Raw genomic sequence first — 17,805 nt, 5'->3', positions numbered from 1 at the left:
TAAGTCAAAGCGTTTTAAAGTTATCAGCACTTAAAGTGACACTGGTCAGATTTGCAAAAAATGGCCTGGTTCTTAAGGTGAAATAGGGCTGAGTCCTTAAGGGGTTAATACTGCGGCACAATTATTATGTATATAAAATAAGAGATTAACTGTAAATGTGTCAGGAGTTTAACAGGATGCAGATGGAGATATTTTAAACCGTCCTTTAATACTGAGGCACAGTAATTCTATATATAAAATAAGAAATTAACTGGGATTGTGCTAGCAGGTAAACAAGATGCATGCAGTGATATATTAGACCTCTCTTTAATACCCTGGAACTGTAATTCTTTATATAAACTAACAGATTAATAGGGATTGTGGCAGCAGATGATTAAGATGCATGCAGCGATTTCACTCAATCTGCACAGTCACCGCACTCTCCCAATGATCTCCCTACGCTGTCCCTGCACTCTCCCTATCCAATATTCTTCAATGAATAGCTTTCTGCAGCACTCTCACTAGTGCATAAGTGCTTGTGACGTCTCTCCTTAAGCTTAGCTCACAGTGAAATTTCTGAGATTACACAGGATGAGGCTTTTTATAAGGCTATGACATCACTGCTGATATGCTAGCTGCACGGCATTATGAGTCATATCTAATTTCAGGGCTTCTTACTTTCATTTTGTAACACATGTAGCGGCCATTTTAGAAAAATAAATCCAATTTGTTACCACGAAGTGCAAGGAAATTCCGCTTCACAGCTAATTTAATTTTTTCTAAACTGCAGATCGAATTCTGCTTTGAATGCTTTGATTCGTTTAACACTAGTAATTGTACACATACCAATACTGGCAGCCAGTGACAATTCTGAGGATCCAATCTGAGTACCTAACCTGTTTAAATAAACATTTAGAACAATAGGTGCACTACTGTGGTGGATGCAATCAACAAAATCTAACTAAACTCTCACACTGATGTTAAAAATGAGACTTTAGCCAATATATCCTTATATGAAGGACATACCGGAGCCAGCACACCATGTCAAGGTATCTCAGATTGCACAGGACCTAACGCTAACCTACTTGTGCCATATGGGCAGTACCAGGGGCAAGTGGGCGAATTACAGAAGCGTAAGGTCCGACTCACAGCAAACAGCTCCCAGTTGCCTCCAGTGTGAAACCACACATGCAATGGGAGGAGGGGGGAAGCTGTGAGTCCCAACTAGAGCTGACTGATATGATGCAGGCCTCATAGGTGCACTGAATGCTGCCTATAGATGAAAATCAGGCACATTAAAATTTGGAGTTTATACACCTCCAGACATACATATACAAATTACATAATATAATGTGGTCTCAAAAAGCAGGAAATGCTCAACCCCAAATGCAGTTGTGCATTTCTAACCGGGGGAGCAAACCTGTTTAAGTAAAACACGATTGTGGGGGTCCCTGGTGAAGAACGGGAGGGGCTCTTAGACTCCTCACCCCCACTATAATTAGCACAAAATCGCAAGGTTTTACTTTTCAAGAGATGCTTGTCTAATGTCTAACACTGAGATTGGAGCAAATGTTCTTATTAGAAAAGATACTTTAAAACAATTTCTGATATTCAAATAAATTGAAAGATGGGTATTGGAAGGAGATCAAGAATGTAGCTAAAGTGGAAGTATAAAGATAAATATATTTAAAGTGAATGTGCCTTCTAAACCTTTACGATCTAATTAGGAAAATATGGAGGGCACTTATTTAGACTCCAGTCTTAATCCCTTTGCACTGCCGGGGGAGGCACCAAATTTTATGTAGAGGGGCGACCTCTACATAACTTTGGTGCTTGCTACTACCAGCTGTGCAACATGCTTCAAATCTATTCCAGTTCCTTTGCTGACCTCTCAGTAGTTTAGAGATAAGGCTTATTAGATGACTGCCACAAAGTGAAAGTGAAAGTACCAGTCACACAGGTATAAAAATGTTTACCCCTTTGGGGCTGAACAGCTCAATATTTTTAATAAAGGCCAATTGAAAATATGATTTTTAGCCAAAAATAAGTTAAATGCAATCATAAAAAAATTGACTCCAAAGGTGTACATAGCCTTTAAATATAGAAATGGGTAATGCAGTTGGTTCAGTTAGATAATTGGTGGCAAAAAAGCATAATTATTAATTGGTTATGACCAGATGTAGCTAATAAATAAAAAAAAAATAATGGCTGCACACACATATTAGCAGTAAATCTGAGAAATGGGGATCATTCTAAATTCAAGTGGTATAATACCTACTATTGGAATCAATGGAAGCTCTTAGCGCACATTTTGATCAAACTTGTATCGGGCACATCCACCACGCGTCAAGGTGGCTTCCACTTGAATTTAGAATGATCCCCATTTCTCAGCTTTACTGCTAATATGTGTGTGCAGCCATAATTTTTTTATTTATTATGTTTGCCTTATGGATGTGCACCCATGACTATGATTATGAATAAGAATATGCCAGTCTCAACTTTCTTGTAATATTTATCTGAGGGTGGCGCCTCTTTTAGACTGAGCACACGCCCATCTGCCTGGAGCTTCTGAGCAAAGTGCAAATGAAGCTGGTTCCTTCACTGCCCTGATAATGTGGACTTTGATAAGTCCAAGAGAGGCGGTATATTAGTGATAGGGACCCCTCTGCGGAAGCCACCTTGACGCGAGGTGGATGGGCCCGACACAAGTTTGATCAAAATGTGCGCTAAGAGCTTCCATTGATTCCAATAGTAGGTATAGTACCACTTGAATTTAGAATGATCCCCATTTCTCAGCTTTATTGCTTATATGTATGTGCAGCCATTATTTTTTATTTCTATATTTTTCTATATTTTTATTTATTATGTTTGCCTTATGGATGTGCACCCATGACTATGATTATGAATAAGAATATGCCAGTCTAAAATTTCTTGTAATATCAGATGTAGCTAATATTATTGAGCTCCAAAATATGTTAAAGAGGATTCCTAGAAATTTGTTTGTTTTCAAGTGGTTTTAATGCCTTTAATATTGAAACTGCTTCTATGTTCTGCCATAAGAACCAGTCCCGCTGCACTTCCAGTTTGGTTCCAACACATAAACTTGAGTCCTCTACCACCTACCTTTTTGTCGGCACATATGATATGTCTGATGGGAATGTTCAATAGTTAATCCAGCCTTCTCTGTCTCTGCATCAGCTATAATGGAGAAGGGAGCTGGCTTCACTACAGTTGCATATCAACACAGAGAAGGGGAAATTTCATGTCATAAACTCACCTGTCTGTGCTCACCCTGCCCATCCCCTGGAGACATGACAGCATCCTTAGCATCCTATGCTTAGGATAAAGAAAAAGGAAAAAGTCTGGTACGATGTTAACCAGTAAAAAATACTAGTTTAGTGCTCTCATTAAGAGAACCAAATTAAGAGTATTGATAACTTTTAAGGGCTAATAAAATCCACAGACCACCATTAGTTCAAAACCTACCAAAAGCACATCTTTTGGTTCAATTTTTTTTCCCTTATATTCCTCCTCAAAAACCTAGGTGCGTCTTATGGGCAGGTGTGTCTTATAGGGCAAAAAATACGGTAGATGGGAATTAATTTAGGAAAAGTTACCTCAGAAAAAGAAAGAAGGTAACTTTATATGCATTATTCTGTTGGCTATAAGAAAGCATGTATCCAGTGTAAGAGGAAAGAGAGGGAAGCATGTGGGGAGACATGGGGAGGGTAGAGATAAGTATTCATTGTTAGGGTACTGTAATGTATTGTACAATCCTTACTTCGATTTTTTTTTTGTATTATTTAAAGGGGTTGTGCCAAGTTTTTAAGTTATTCCTTATCCTCAGGAGTACAGTGCTCAGCTACTTCCGGCACTTCCATAGAGAATTAATGGAACATCAGGATGCATGCTCGGCCTTCCGATCAATCAGGAACGAGACCCCTGTTCTCTTGATTGGTGGGGTCCCAGTGGTAGGACCCTCCCACAACCAGTTATTGCTAGAGATGAGCGAATCGAAGCTGATGAAGTGGAATTCGATCCGAATTGCAGGAAAAATTTGATTTGCACCGAAGCCGAATTTCCTCGCGATTCGTGGTAACGAATCACATTTTTTACTAAAATGGCTGCTGTACGTGTAAGGACATAGAGAAAGGAACTCTGGGAAGGCGGGCTCACCGATAATGCCATGCATACAGCCAATCAGCAGCCAGCCAGCCCTATGATGTCACAGCCCTATAAATAGCATTAGCCATCTTAGATTCTGCCATTTTCCAGTGTACTTAGTGCAGGGAGAGATGTGTGCAGGCGTAAGGGACAGTGTTAGAAAAAACTTAATTGTGCTAATAAAAACAATTTACAAGTGCAGGAAAAGATTATTCAAGGTGTAGGGAAAGATAGGGAGGAATCATTCCACAGCATTTATGTTGAACAGGTTTCAGTAGGGGAGGTGACAGCCTGGGTAATAGGAACATTCCTATTACACCTTGCTGCACTGACTGGGGATCCAAATTGCCATTATACAGCTCTGTACTTCCAGCAAACCGTTCTTATTAGGGTGCAAGTGCTGATTGATACAGGCATTAACAGGGTTTATTACAAGGAAATATTTCTAAGTCTTATTTGCCCTTGTGCGGTGCAGTTATATGTTCTAAAGCATTTTTTGGCTTGTATTAGTGGGAAAAAAGGGCTCATTAGCCGTTGTGTGGTGAAGTGCGAAAATTACAGCCCTCTTTGTCGTGTATTAGGGGCAAAAGTAAAAATATATTTGCCGCTCAGCGGTGCAGTTATCTGTTGTAAAGCCTTTTGTGGTGTGTATTAGTGGAAAAAGAAAAAAAATATTTGCCATTCAGCGGTGCAGTTATCTGTTATAAAGCCTTTTGTGGCGTGTATTAGCAGAAATAGAAAAAAATATATTTGCTGCTCAGCGTTGCAGTTATCTGTTCTAAATCCTTTTGTGGCGTGTATTAGTGGAAAAAATATATATATATTTGCCGCTCAGCGGTGCACTTATCTGTTGTAAAGTCCTTTTGTGGCGTGTATTAGTGGAAAAAGAAAAAATATATTTTCCGTTCAGCATTTTTTTGGGGGTTATTGTTCTGACTGATCAGAGGAAGGGCAAAATAATCAGTGATGTCAAAACATACTTACTGCAGACACCCTCTCCACTCTGTCGGGGGATCTACTTGTATAAGCAATTAATAGAACAGGTTCTGTAGACATCTATGTGGAATCAGCTGACAACGGTGTAAAAGGAGTGCACTTCTTCTTGGTGCTAACATCGACCTGTAAGGCTGAGTTCATACTTGAGTTATTTGGTCAGTTTTGGCCTTATGACTGGCCAAATAAGTGAAGTGTGCAATGATTCTAAGAGCGGCACCTGTCATCTGCATGTCATACAGACTCACAGAATTATTTCACTACCACAGCAGACTCCCTATGCGTGTTACTGCAAGACACAGTGTTCTACACCACTATAAAGGCTCTCTACAGCCAGGAAGTAGCCGTTTTTTAACAAAATTTGCCACAAATAAATTCGGATAAAACAAAAAATGTTCCCAAAAATTAGGCTAATTTTTGAAAAATTCACTCATCTCTAGTTATTGCCTATCCTGTCAATAGGGTATAACTTGGAAACTTGGCACATCTCGTTTAATTTATATTGAAAGAATTAAGAAAGTGTATATCAAACGTAAAAACAAAAAAACAAAAAAGAAACATAAGAATCATCACTACAAGTGATGGTCTTTAAGTTGAGTTGTCTTCTGCTACAATACTAGAACCAGGGGTCAAGTCCTGGGAAAAAAAAGTGTGGGAACTCACCCAAGATCCACTGCAAACCCCCCCCCCCCCCCAAAAAAAAAAAAGAAAAGAAAAGAAAAAATATTTCGCTGAAAATTCAGTGCAACATTTATCGTAAAGTGCCAGTTTACACAAGCAACTGCAAAATTAACATGAAATAAACATGGAGATCCCAGTGCCAGCTGCCTTGCTGGTGGACGATTGGCATATACTTCTGCTGTGGCCCACAGCAGAAGTATATGCCAATCGTCCACCAGCAAGGCAGCTGGCACTGGGATCTCCATGTTATTGGTCAGTTAATACATCAGGGACCCCCTGGCATGGGGCCTGGGCATAGCTAAGTGCAAACTGGGTGATCCATAGGCAGGACCGGGTGGCTGCCCTCATCCACCAGCTCGTCCCTAATGCCAGTCAATACCCCCTTAGGAAATCTCTCATCAGATGTGAGAGCAGCAGCGATCGATCAGCCAGGATTAATGTGCACAGTGGGAGGCCTCCCTTAGGCAAGTGACAAACTGCCCCCCTCATTATTAGGCAAGTGACAAACTTCCCCCCTCATTCTTAGGCAAGTGACAAACTCAGCACTGCTACATCTACAATGAGCAAAGGCCAGGGTAAGGGGGGCCTCCCACCCAGGCTGTGCACATTAATCCTGGCTGATCGATCGCTTCTGGCCTGCTGCTGTGCTGCCTGCAGTCACATCTGATGAGAGTACTGACTGAGATTTGTTTCCTAAAGGAGGGGGTATTGACTGGTCTGGTCTGGGGCTGCTGGGCTTAAGTTATCACTATGTCACCGCCACCGGCGCTCCCACCAGGCGGGCCCCCGGACTCACTCAGGGACAGTCACAGACACTTAGACTGGTCTGGACCGGACAACCAGGACCCTGGTCCGGTCGGATGGTCCAGCCACGCTCACCTCAGCAGACAGTCAGGCAGTCGCACTTGTTGCAGGCTCAGGATAGGAGGAGGGGAGCTCTCAGGCCAGCCAGGAGGGGGGGAGTCAGTCAGTGAGTCACTCGCAGCCAGCACCGCTGCACACAGCTTCCTCTTTCGTCCTCAACTGAAGCCGCTCCCCCTCCCTCCTCACTTAGCCTGCCCTGCACAGTGCGAGTCACGCAAGGCCTCGCCTCCGCTCCGCTCCCTGTGAATCTGATTTCACCGCTTCCCCTCCTGGTCCTTTTGCCCTGAAAGGGAACGGCGTTCCTGCCATGAAAAAAGTGCAGGAACGCCGTTCCCACGCGTTCCCCCTCGACTCGACCCCTGACTAGAACCCAGTATTGTTAAGAACCTCAGTTCAACAGTATATCCTCTTTTATTCTGTTAGACCAGCTTAATCCTGGTCCAATCCATTGTTCTGCAAAAGCATAAATCATTGCTTTTGTTTAGTCCTACATTCATTTCTAAAATAACCTTTTATTTAAGTTCGGAACCTTGATAATGAAAACTGTGGCTTTTTAAGTAGCATTAGCAGCTATTTTTCAGAAGAGCAAATTAACACTTTAAAATGGTAAACGTCAACAAATATTCACAATTAAAAATAAAGTCTTCCAGCTGTCGCATGGCAGACAATACCTTACTTTCTATTTCTTTAAAGTGACTGCTGAGATGGGCTTCTAAAAATATTTTGAAAGCAGATGTAATCTACCAATCTGCAATTATAATGTGAAGACAAAAATCTGAACACCACACTGTTTTAATTAATCACAGTTGCAGAAATAGTTGAAAACATGAGTTGACAGTGGCCTTAAGGCTAATCACTACTTTATTATTCAGTGATGATAAGGAATTATCAAAAACACGTGTTTCATAATGCAAGCATCAAAAATGAAGTTGTTATTTCAGTATCTAAGCCAAAATGAAAACAATCACTGAATCAAGCTCTAAATCAAACCCACATAAAAGTATTTCATTTTTCTCTAAGACTTGCTGTAAGGGCTCATGCACAAGGCTGTAACGTACGTATTTTGCGGTCCGTAAAAAACAGATCCGCAAAAATTCTGGATGACGTCCGTGTGCATTCCAGATTTTGCGGAACGGAACAACTGGCCCCTAATAGAACAGTACTATCCCTGTCCGTAATGCAGACATTAATAGGACATGTTCTATTTTTTTGTGAAAATGAAATACGGACCTACAGATACAGCATACACACGGATTAACAGTTTTTTTTTATACGGACCCATGGAAATGAATCCGCATAGGGTCCGCAAAAAAATGGAATCGTCACGGAAAGAAAATACATTTGTGTGCATGGGCCCTAACACTGTTGCCGATGATATTGTACTGCAAGATGGAAAGGACCACAAGCAGCTAGCCCCCCTGAATACATTAAGGTGGCATAAACATTCTTGTGCCCATCAATTTAAATAGGATCAGGATAGGTTATTAAAGGGGTGTGCAGCCTGTAATATTGGCTACCTATCCTCAGGATAAGTCATCAATATCTGATTGGTGGGGGTCTGACTCCCAGTACTTTGTCAGATCAGCTGTTTGAAGAGGAGACTTCCTTTTCAAGAGCGGCAGTGCAGTGTAATTAAAAGTGATCATCCCATTCAAATGATTGAAAGAAGTATTTGTAATTACACTGCTCCACCGAGACTTCTGAGATGACAAGCAGTGTAATCTTGAAGAGGAAGTAGCGCCTCCTCTTCAAACAACCCCCATCGGATATTGATGATTGAGAATAGGTCATCAATATTACTGGTTGTACAACAACTTTATTATAAGATCAGTCTGACTACTGCCAGTTCACTGAACAGCTGTTTGAACCGGTTGCGGAGCTCTGAAATTTGCATTTTCCCATGGTCTCATGCCTGTTCCTGAGTGCAGCAGACTGTTCAAACAGCCGAACAGTGGTGATGCTGGGAAGCCAACCCCAACTGTTTTCATATTGATGACCTAACCTAAAGATAGGTCGACTCATCAATATTACAGTTCTGGAAAACCCTTATAAAGTGTATCTATTAATAATAAAATTTGCCCCTTAGGCAACTATCATTTTTATTAGATATAATGCAGCCAGAATATTGTTTAACCCCTTCAGGACCGGGCTCATTTTCACCTTCAGGACCAGGCCATTTTTTGCAAATCTGAACAGTGTCACTTTATGTGGTAATAACTTTAAAACGCTTTGACTTATCCAGGCCATTCTGAGATTGTTTTTTTTCATCACATATTGTACTTCATGACACTGGTAAAATGGAGTCAAAAAAATCATTTTTATTTATAAAAAAATACCAAATTTGCCAAAATTTTTTAAAAATTAGCAAATTTCCAAGTTTCAATTTCTCTACTTCTATAATACATATTAATACCTACAAAAATAGATATTACTTTACATTTACCATATGTCTTCTTCATGTTAGGATCATTTTGGGAATGACATATTATTTTTGGGGGACGTTACAAGGCTTAGAAGTTTGGAAGTAAATCTTGAAATTTCTCAGAAATTTTCAAAAACCAACTTTTTAAGGACCAGTTCAGGTCTGAAGTCACTTTGTAAAGCTTACATGATAGAAACCATCCAAAAATGACCCCATTCTAGAAACTACACCCCTCAAGGTATTCAAAACTGATTTTACAAACATTGTTAACCCTTTAGGTGTTCCACAAGAATTCATGGAAAATAGAGATACAATTTCAAAATTTCACTTTTTTGGCAGATTTTCCATTTTAATATTTTTTTTCCAGTTACAAAGCAAGGGTTAACAGCCAAACAAAACTCATTATTTATGGCCCTGATTCTGTAGTTTACAGAAACACCCCATATGTGGTCATAAACTGCTGTACGGGCACACGGCAGGGCGCTGAAGGAAAGGAATGCCATACGGTTTTTGGAAGGCAGATTTTGCTAGACAGTTTTTTTTTTACACCATGTCCCATCTGAAGCCCCCCTGATGCACCCCTAGAGTAGAAACTCCAAAAAAGTGACCCCATCTAAGAAACTACACCCCTCAAGGTATTCAAAACTGATTTTACAAACGTCGTTAGCCTAAGAGCCATATTTTTTTCAGTTTTTGGGCGATTATTTTAGGTAGGGTCTAATTTTTTGTGGGATGAGATGACGGTTTGATTGGCACTATTTTGGGGTGCATATGACTTTTTGATCGCTTGCTATTACACCGTTTTTATTTTTTTATTTTTTTTACAGTGCTCACCTGAGGGGTTAGGTCATGTGATATTTTTATAGAGCCGGTCGATACGGATGCGGCCATACCTAATATATCCTTTTTTTTATTTATGTAAGTTTTACACAATGATTTCATTTTTGAAACAAAAAAAATCATGTTTTAGTGTTTCCATCGTCTAAGAGCCATAGTTTTTTTAGTTTTTTGGGCGATTTATCTTGGGTAGGGTATGATTTTTGCGGGATGAGATGACGGTTTGATTGGTACTATTTTGGCGTACATGCGACTTTTTTGATCACTTTTATTACCTTTTTTGGGAAGTAAGGTGGTCAAAATTTCAATTTCCTCATATTTTTTTTTTTATGGCGTTCACCGTGCGGGGAAAGTAACATGACCGTTTTATAGATCAGGTCATTACGGACACGGCGATACCTAATATGTGTAGTGTATTTTATTTTTTTATATTATTCAGTGATAAAATTTTTTGACCCAGACCCTCTTGGTTCTTGAAGATCCAGTGGGTCTGATGTCTGTATAATACAGTACAGTACACTATATAGTGTATTATACTGTATTTTACTTACACTTTGTCTGAACAGATATATGCCTTTAGTACAGCACCATGGACAGCAGGATGCCTGAGAAGGCGTCCTGTTGCCATGGGAACCTTCCCCATGTGCCACAACTGAGCAGACGGGGAAGGGGAAGGAGGGGGCTCCCTCCCTCTGTGACACCATCCTGTCTGGGGGCTGCAAAGGCACAGCAGCCCCCCGATGGGAGAGGGAGGGAGCTCCCTGACTGTTAACCTTTTCCATACAGCGGTCTGTACGGACCGCGGTATGGAAATGGTTAAATGGCTGACATCACAGCACAGATGTCAGCCGTTTATACCAGAGTGTCAGCAATGTTCTTACACTCTGGTATACACACTGGACGCCAATGAATATTCAAGAGGAGGCGGGCGGGGGATCGCGATCCCGCCTGCCGCACTGCCCGCCTCCCGCACCTCCCGCACCGCCTGCAACCCCCCCTGCACCACCCGCCGCCATAAAATCATTCAGGGGTGCAGGGGGGGTAAAAAAATCTTTATTTTGGGCATTTTAAAGTTTCTGAATTGACCTGCGGTTTGCTGCGATCGTCGACACGGGGGGGTCACATGACCCCCCCCGGTGTTGTGACAGCGGGCATCCTTTTCCGATTAACCCCCGCCGCGCCGCAATCACATTTTAAACCCATAACGTACCGGTACGTCATGTGTCATTAAGGACTCGGGAAACATGCCGTACCGGTACTTCATGTGTCCTTAAGGGGTTAAAGAACAAATTATTGAGTAGTTTTCCTCTATGCTGATGTCTGCATATTTTCTATCTCAGTGCCTTCTGAGTGGGTATGTGATATCAGAGCTATGTCAATAAATAACCACATACAAGTTTACAACTGCATTCCCCTCTTCCCTCCTTTCTGATGGTCTATGTGATGAATAACGTACCCCGACTGACATTGGACGTCAAATTCGTAGAGCCAGCGAGATACGGTATAGTCACTGGTTACCAAGGTGTGACGTTATGCCGTCCCTAAGGAGCAAGTAAGGTCAGCTTGGTACAGTGTTCACAGACTCCTCCTGTCCACATGGGCACAGAGAGGCAACAAGCTGAGGGAGCCTTTTCTCTGCCTCAGTGAAACAGCATTCCTCAGCCCGGGAAGACTGCCACCAGCTTCTTGTTTTATATAAGCCCGGTCCGCTAATGGGATTATATAGGGTGAGAAACCAACCCACAGTAGTGTATAACTAGGCCAAAACACGGACGTGGGGATTCGTCATCTAGATACAAGACAGCAAGCGAGCGTGGCTAGCCGCTGACTGGGGAAGACGTCTCTCTCCTCTGCTCTGCCACAGGCGTCACAATCCTATCCCATTTGTCCGAATTACCAGGTCAAAAGACCCCATTTCAGACCTATTGTGACTACCAACAACGTCTGCTCCAGTCCGAGACCTTTTAAAGGCCACAGGACCACTCTGGCCCGGATCCACAGCTGAGGCCTAGCAGTTGAGGAAATCCACGGCCTAGATCTGTAACGGAGCGAGGCCTGCATGGGAGCTTTACACGAAGATACAAAGCCCGGATTAAAGATCTACACTGCGCCGGTCTGGCGAAAGGTACACTACTTGACAAATCAAGAGAGCCCTAAACAGTCAAATAAGGCTGTATAATGCTGTGCCGAAAGGTCGTAAGCACCGAGCGGGCACCATCTTGAGATCAGAGCACTGGGTCCGTATGGCCAGCAGCCCAACACTAACAGTCCTCAGATTTAAAGCACCTAAGGTACCCCCTTGCCCTAACAAGCATCTGATTAATAAAGGGCTTTAACAGATTATTACAGAGACTTACCACACAAGATCTCCATTACACCGCATGGGATCTCTGTCGCACCATCAACGGTCAGTTTCTGCTCAATGGCACTACACACTGCCTTTGAGCCTATTCCCTGCTGCTGGGCAGAAGCGACATACTAATCGCAATTGCTCAAACGGTTTGGTCGACATTTAACCATAAATAAATCGCCTCTGCTACATTGACCGATTTAAAGGGACAGTAACCCACCTGTGTGCAGTGCAATCTTGCAGAAGCACTACCCCACAGTCACAGGATGAATTAATTGTCTGGAATTTAGGACATATATATTTCCAATTCCTATGATGTGGTGATCACTCATAGGTAAAATCGCTTTTAGGGGCCAGTTCATATGCACATATGGTGAAAGTAGGAAGATATAGAGGGGCTTATCAAGACTCTCAGAAGCAGTCCAAGGCTCCTTCTCTGTATCAATCTGATCTGGATAGATTCATGATGAAGAAAAACACAAATAATCAAGGGGCTCCTTCTTCCACCCCCAAAAGTAACTCTCAAAGGCAGTTAATCTCTCAGAATGACAGAGAAAGTGAAGAAGATGAACCTTTAGAGGCAGCCTCAGACCTACCCATATCCAGATCCTTCATCTCACAAGCTTTATCTAAAGCATTAAACCCAGTGTTGGAGGAATTATCTGAAATAAAACGAGAAATGAGGCAAGTGGGTCAGAGAGTTGAAGCTCTGGAGTCCACCCAATCAGTGGTTGCGGAATACACAAATAAGAACTCAACTGCTCTCTCTGTCTATCAACAGCACATAAATTACCTTTACGACTACATTGAAGATCAGGACAATAGAGGCAGAAGAAATAACATACGTATTAGAGGAGTCCCAGAGACTGTTGCTATTGATGCTATTCCTAATGCAGTAAAAGAAATATGCAAAGCGCTACTGGGTGAAGACTATCCAGACCCAATCACCATTGAAAGGGCCCATTGTACTCTACTCCCTAAGCCTAAACCTGGAGACCCCCCAAGGGACATCATATGCAAACTATTAAATTTTGCACAGAAAGATCTTGTGATGAAAAGAGCAAGAGAAAGTGAAAATATAGAATATGAAGGTTCACAAATTCTCCTATTTCAAGATCTTGCCACTGCCACTCCTAATAAGAGACGTGCCCTGAAACCGCTTACTGACCACCTAAGACACAGACGCATCGCCTTTAGATGGCTGTTCCCATTAGGGATGCTAATCACCTAGAAAGAGAAGAAATTCATCCTGAGATCCCCAAAAGACCTCCCAGATAGTCTAGAAGCATTGGAGATACAAGATGTGGACATCCCTGATTGGTCTGCCACCAATGATGTTCGTATTCCACAAGATATCATGCCTCCCACGTCATGGGAAACTGTGGGGGGAGGCAAATCTCAAAAATCCAAGAAAAAACACGGGACATTAACTCCCAGATGCATTATTCCTGAGGAGGACTGATTGCGTCCCTAACTCCTTGAGATTGACTGCTCAAACCTGTTTGCTTGCATTAAATTGGTCGATGCGGCAGGATTGCTGATTGCACAGACCCCTCATCTGACCCTCTAGACCCTTTAAAACCAATGAGACCACCTTCTGTTCCACCATAGGTTATGGTCTGGGGGTGTGAGAGATTAGCAATCTATGCTTAAAGATGCCTCTGTTGAAATGGTTAGTTTAGTTGCTTTCTTTAAATTGTGTAGAATTGAACAGGGAGATTGGTTTACGCCTTTTGTGTTTACTACATATACCACTCACTTCTTTATCTTAATCAAGATTTCAAGTTATTACCTCACATGTTAGCCCTGAATTGTTTTTGGGGCTTTGTACCTCTGGCCTTAATTAGAGGTACAGACCTAATAAGGTCCCACGAAGGGATAAATGAATCCCTAGTTACTTTTTCCAGCAGAGGATTGTTAATACAATGTTCATTTTATGTGTTGACGTTCTTTCTCTTACCTTTTAGCCCTTCCCCCCCCAACTGCAAACCCTTTGATCCAGTGACACCATCAACTTTTTCATCGGATAACAACATCGTAGCAGACTCAGGCAATCAGTGGTATGTAAGTACTGCCCCCCCCCCACTCCTCAGACACCAACATGGCTGACATACATATAGCCACGTACAATGTTAGAGGTTTCAGAAATCCCACAAAGAGAAGCCAGATCCTACATTACTTACATAAAGAAAAAGCTAAGGTGATCTTTATGCATGAAACGCACTTTAAAAATAATAAGATTCCGAACTTGTCGAGATCTTATTATAACCAGTGGTTCCACAGTCCTTCCGTCCACTCAAATAGGCTCGGCACCAGTATTGGTTTCCATAAACATGTAGACTTTAATATGACTGGAACAAAAACAGACCCTAATGGTCGTTTCGTACTAGTGAAAGGGACTATAAACTCTCAAATGTGCACATTTGGCAACTTTTATGCTCCTAATGTAGTCCAAAAGATATGGTTCGAAAACACTTGGCAACTGTTTGAATAATTCAGAGAAGGGATAGCATTTGTAGCTGGAGACTTGAATGTCGCCCTTAACCCACAGTTTGACACCTCATCAGGAAAGTCATCGGTTCCTTCAAAAACTCTTAACTGCATAAAAAAATTAATACACAACAGTAATCTTTTAGATGCATGGAGAACAGATAACCCAGGTGAGAGAAATTTTTCCTTCTTCTCCTCCCCTCATAATACATACCATAGATTAGATTACATCCTGGTTCCCACGCCCCAAATTCATCTCTGTACTGAGACATATATTGGCAATATGGTTCATTCTGATCATGCCCCAGTGTTTCTCACATGGAAATTAACAAATACCCACCCCAAAACATTTATTTGGAGACTGAACGAGACGCTGTTAGACAACTTGCAGGTAAAAGATAAGATAGAGACGAAACTTAAATATTACTTCTCTCTGAATGGGTCTGAGACATTATCCCCACATATAATCTGGGAAGCTCATTAATCTGTTATTAGAGGTGACTTTATCTCAATTGCTTCTCATATAAACAAACAAAGACGTGCCAGAATAGCCAAGCTTTATGACAAAATATCTAAGCTGGAGTCCGCTCATAAACGTTCCCAGTCCAAACATCACCTATTGGAACTTTCATCAACCAGAGATGAGCTTAAGGGACTTCTGAATAAACAATCGGCAAAACTATATCTAGCTCTCAAACAGAAGTTTTTTGCACATGGCAACAAACCTACCAAATTTATGCTGGCTTTAATAAGGCAGCGCAAACGTAAGTCAAGAATCTCGGCTATTCTGAACGATAAGAAGGAATTAGTAAAATATGACGTAGAGATAGCAGAGGCCTTTCAACACTTCTATTCAGCCCTATATAACATAGATAAGCCTGATCCCGAAATCCTCTGTGAGAAAAAAGCGAAACTGACCAAAGAATTTTTAAGCAAATTACATCTCCCTACTTTAACGCCTGAACAAGCTACCAAACTGTGCACACCAATTATGCCCTCTGAAATCTCAGACACAATAAAACAAATGGCTAAAGGTAAATCCCCAGGACCTGATGGCCTCCCATTGCTATACTATCTCTCATTTAAAGAAACGTTAATGTCCCACCTACTTAACTCCTTAAACGCAGCACTTTCAGGCAAGGCATTTTTACCGCAAACTGTTAACGCCCACATCACTCTGATTCCCAAACCACAAAAGGACCCTGGTTTGTGTTCCAGCTATAGACCTATATCATTGTTAAATTTAGACATAAAAATATATGCAAGGATATTGGCCAATAGAATAAAACCTCTACTAAAAGATCTTGTACACCCTGATCAAACAGAATTCATTCCTGGTCATGAAGGCAAAGACAACACCTATAAGGTCATTAACACTATTGCCTTAGCAAAAAAGACCAGGTCTCCTTTAGTGGTTCTGGGAACAGATGCTGAAAAAGCCTTTGATAGAGTGGCATGGGCCTTTATTAAAAGCACCCTGATTAAGCTAGGCTTTCCTGAACCCTTCATAATGGCTATTTTCTCAATGTATGTCTCCCCTAGCGCAAACATTAAAGTAAACGACAACCTCTCTCAACCTGTCCAGATAAATAATGGGACGAGGCAAGGATATCCACTCATACCAATACTCTTCATCCTCACGATCGAACCCTTGTTACAATTCATCAGACAATCTAATGAGATAAGGGGTTTGGATTGTGGTGAATTGGAGATCAAACAAGCGGCTTATGCCGACGATATATTATTAATGGTCTCCAATCCATTTCAGGTCTTCCCTGCTATTATTAAGATTTTCACCACATTTTGTTTCGTCTCAAACTTCTAAATTAATCTGCCAAAGTCTGTGGCAATGAACATAAATCTCCTATCCAGACTCCTACAAAAACTTAAAGAAAACTCTCCATTTGAATGGACGCATTCATACATAAAATTCCTGGGAATAAATATTACACCAGACTTATCTAAACTCTATGAGACCAATTTCCCCCCTCTGCTAAAATCCATACTGGCAACATTAAATTCTTGGTTTCCTTCCTTTATCTCCTGGTTGGGCAGGCGTAATATATTTAACTCCCTTATAGTTCCTAAAATTGCTTATCTACTTCAAGTTCTACCTGTAAAACTGCCAAGTAGCTTTTTTAACTCCTTTAGGAAAATATGTTCTTCTTATGTTTGGGGAAACAAAAAACCCAGAATCTCTAATAAGATCCTGCTTCTTCCCTTTTTAAAAGGCGGAATTGGTTTCCCTTCAATCAAAAGATATCGCAGGGTAGTTCACATTAACAGGATCATCGACTGGCTGAAGTATCTAGACCATAAACTCTGGATTCCATTGGAAGAAAAGTTGATTGGATGCCCAATCAGACCTTTGATATTATCAGAGTCAGGGAAGGCTCCACAACCAAATAAAGGAGATCCACTTACGTCAAATACCCCTCCCCCCTCATGACTATCAAAGATTGCCTCAGTCTTAACACAGATAGTTTCAACATCCTATCCCCACAAATATGAAACTCCACCCCACCAATAGACAAATTATTAGACAGTGAAGGTACTCTTCTAGACTCTACAGCCTTAATAGCGAAATTCCAATTAAAAAACTTTAATCAGATACAATTTTCTTGTCTGAAAGCTGCCATATGCTCTATTATAAAAAGAAACAGAGAAATCCCGTCATTAACATGGTTTGAAAGACTAGTTTCACAAACCCTATATCCTACGAAGATTATCTCCATTGTCTCTAAGAACTTATTACCAATGGAATACTCTACCTCTCTTTACTTCATAAAGGAATGGGAGAGAGATTTAAAAGTGAAATTTTCCGAAAAGGAAACGCAGACTATATTGAGCGCGCCTAAAACTATTTCTAGGTGTGTGTCTATACAAGAAAACGCATACAAAGTCCTCACTAGGTGGTACTTGACCCCAGTGAGATTGAGTTTGATGTATGGCAATACTTCTAACAGATGCTGGAGATGTCTTTCGGATAGTGGTTCCTTTTTACATATCTGGTGGACGTGCCCCA

The sequence above is a fragment of the Bufo bufo genome, chromosome 2 (assembly GCF_905171765.1).
Source record: "Bufo bufo chromosome 2, aBufBuf1.1, whole genome shotgun sequence".
Lineage (NCBI taxonomy): Eukaryota > Metazoa > Chordata > Amphibia > Anura > Bufonidae > Bufo > Bufo bufo.
The sequence above is the reverse complement of the archived record's forward strand: the minus strand, read 5'-3'. Positions refer to the sequence as shown.